Genomic DNA, 2,542 nt, shown 5'->3' with positions numbered 1-2,542 from the left:
CGGAGGAGTGGTTACACTCCTTCGAGGTCTTAATGCCTCGCGTAATGCTTCGGCTGGTCTGGTTGTTCCCTCATGCGAACTGGCCGTAGCCCGGGTGCACGGTCGGGGCCCAAGCTCTCGGGCTGGTATGTTGACGCTGTCAACGGTTTGGCCGGAGCCGGGTTTGCGAGAGCAGCCCCCGAGCCTCTGCACAGGGCGAGAGGACGATCAGGGACAGACTCGGCTTTTTTACATATGCCCCTACGTCGCCTTTCCGCAAGGAGGAGGGGGGGAGAGCGCCATGTTACCCTCGATGGGCACCGAATATGGTGTCTCCGGTGAGCTGCAAGCGGGTAATCCGAGTGGACGTCCGTGCCCCGTTCGTTGGGGGTCGGCTAGGGGCCCAGAGGCACGCCCAAAAGTACCTGCGGGTGATTTGCCGGACCCGGTCCCCTGGCGACGGGGTCCGAGGGCTCGATGCCTCCCTCCGATGGGATTCCGTTACAAGATCGTTCCCGCTGGTCTCGGAAATGTCCTAGGGTACCTCGGGAGCGCAGCCCGAGCCTTGGTTATGTATCGAACGTACCCCTGGTCATCCCTCGCTCGGCGTCTGAGGCGACTGTGAACCCTTCGGGGGCCAGCCTTCGAACCCCTGATCAGTAATGGGCGCGGAGCCCGAGTAGCCTGAGGCGGCCATGAAGCCCTTCGGGGGGCTGGCCTTCGAACCCCTGACCAGTAGTGGGTGTCGGGCCCACGCGATCTGAGGCGACTGTTGAACCCCTCGGAGGGCCAGCCTTCGAACCTCTGATCAGTAGGGGGGGCTCGGAGCCCGGTTCCTTCGCAGGGAAGGATCCTTTTCGGGGTATCCCCCTTTCCCGGTCCCTGTTGCAAGAGATAGAGAAAGAGGAAAAAGGAAAAGGATACGAAATCGAACGACGTGGCGTACCTTTTTTGACGCGGTTATTTCGGCGAAGGCGAAGCGTCGTCCGCTTCTCCTGCCAGAGGCGCCGCCTGTCCCGCCGCGGAGTTAATGCGACGGGGCGAGTGGTTGGCGGGGCGGCCGTTGCGCGTGCGCGAGCCGTTCGAGGAACGGATCACGGGTGCACCGTCTTCACACCGTGGGAGGAGGCTCTCTTGCTGTCCCTGGATGGGACATGAGCCTGGCTGACGACGTGACTGCTGCGCCCGCCCGCCTGCCACCGCCATTACTGCCGGCCCACTTTCGGCCGCTTTGACCAACGCGCCAGGCTGGCGCTGCTGGGTCGTGCGCTGGGTCGCCTCGAGTCGCGGCATAGGCTCCGCAACCGAAGAGGTGCGACGGTGGCTCAAGTGGCGGTGCGGTTGCTTGCATGCAGCAACTGGCGCGCTGGTTGTGCGACGCGTGGGCCTGGGCCTCCAAGCCGGCGCGTCAGAAGTCGGAGAAGCGCGTCCACCTGGCGCGGTTGCATGCCGCCTGCATGGCTGCCCGCCCCTCCCGCCCGTTGGTCTGGGCGAAAGTGGGGAATTGCTTGTAACCGCTGGGCGGTTGCGTGCACCGCGTGCGGCGGTTTGGCTTCTTCTGCTTCTGAGCTGGTTTGCATGACATGCGGGACCCAGCCTCCGCGCCGCAGGGGAGGGCCTTGGAGCGTGTTGGAGAAGACTCGGCCCGTGGCGTTTGGGGGCGCACGTAGGGAGAGTCGCCTTTAAAAGGAGGGCGACCCCTTTCGGAAGGCAACCATGTCTTCTTCCTCCCTTATGCGTCGTGTCTTTCCATCTTCCAAGCCCCCGAATGGGGGGTACCCGCCGTCTTTCCGCCTCCTCGTTGGAGGAACGCAACTCCGTGGGAGTTGGTACCTTTCAGACATCGTTCGGCTTCAAGGATTTTCATCATGCAGCCCGGCCGCATCCCCCTACCGGCGGTCACCCAAGATGGTGACCTCCAGTTTGGCGGTGGAGGAAAGCGAGCCAAGCTGCGGCCTTTACCCTTCCCTTGGCCTCAAGGATTTTCGTCATCCAGGCCAAGATGGAGGATGAGGCGAGTCGGGGGGCTGTCCCCGCATGGGTCGGCTGCCCTTTTCTTCCCCCGGCGCCTGAAGGAGGATGGCATCCTCCAGTCCCGCGGGGACTTCCTCCAGCCATGCCGGGATAGGTAGGCCGTCGTTACTCGGCTAGGGCGCCAGTAGCCCTGGGTCTCCGTCTCCCAGCCTGAATGGCTGGTTCTCGTCCTCTGCGGGCGAGAGCCCTCCTGCCGTAACATCTGCCTCGAAGCTGCTGCCGAAGCCGCTTCGCCGCCCGGGGCGGGGGTGGTTGTTGTCGTAATTAGAACGGGCGGCGGTGAGCCGTTCGTCGGCCTTCCGTTGCTCCGCAGGCCTTCCCCCTCGGAGTGGGGTTGTTCGTACCTGCGGAGGGGGAACCGGAGTTCCGTTTGTAATGGCACTTCGAATGCCAGTGTTTCTTGTTCATTGTGGCTGTCGAGGCCTGAACATATATGTAATTTCGGCACGGAGCCATGTTTTTTCCTCATTTTCGAGCACTAAGTCTCGCCTGTTGATTATCTGAACCGCTTCACCAAGCGTGAGTCGCC

The sequence above is a fragment of the Zea mays genome, chromosome 7 (genome assembly GCF_902167145.1).
Source record: "Zea mays cultivar B73 chromosome 7, Zm-B73-REFERENCE-NAM-5.0, whole genome shotgun sequence".
Classification (NCBI taxonomy): Eukaryota; Viridiplantae; Streptophyta; class Magnoliopsida; order Poales; family Poaceae; genus Zea; species Zea mays.
The sequence above is the reverse complement of the archived record's forward strand: the minus strand, read 5'-3'. Positions refer to the sequence as shown.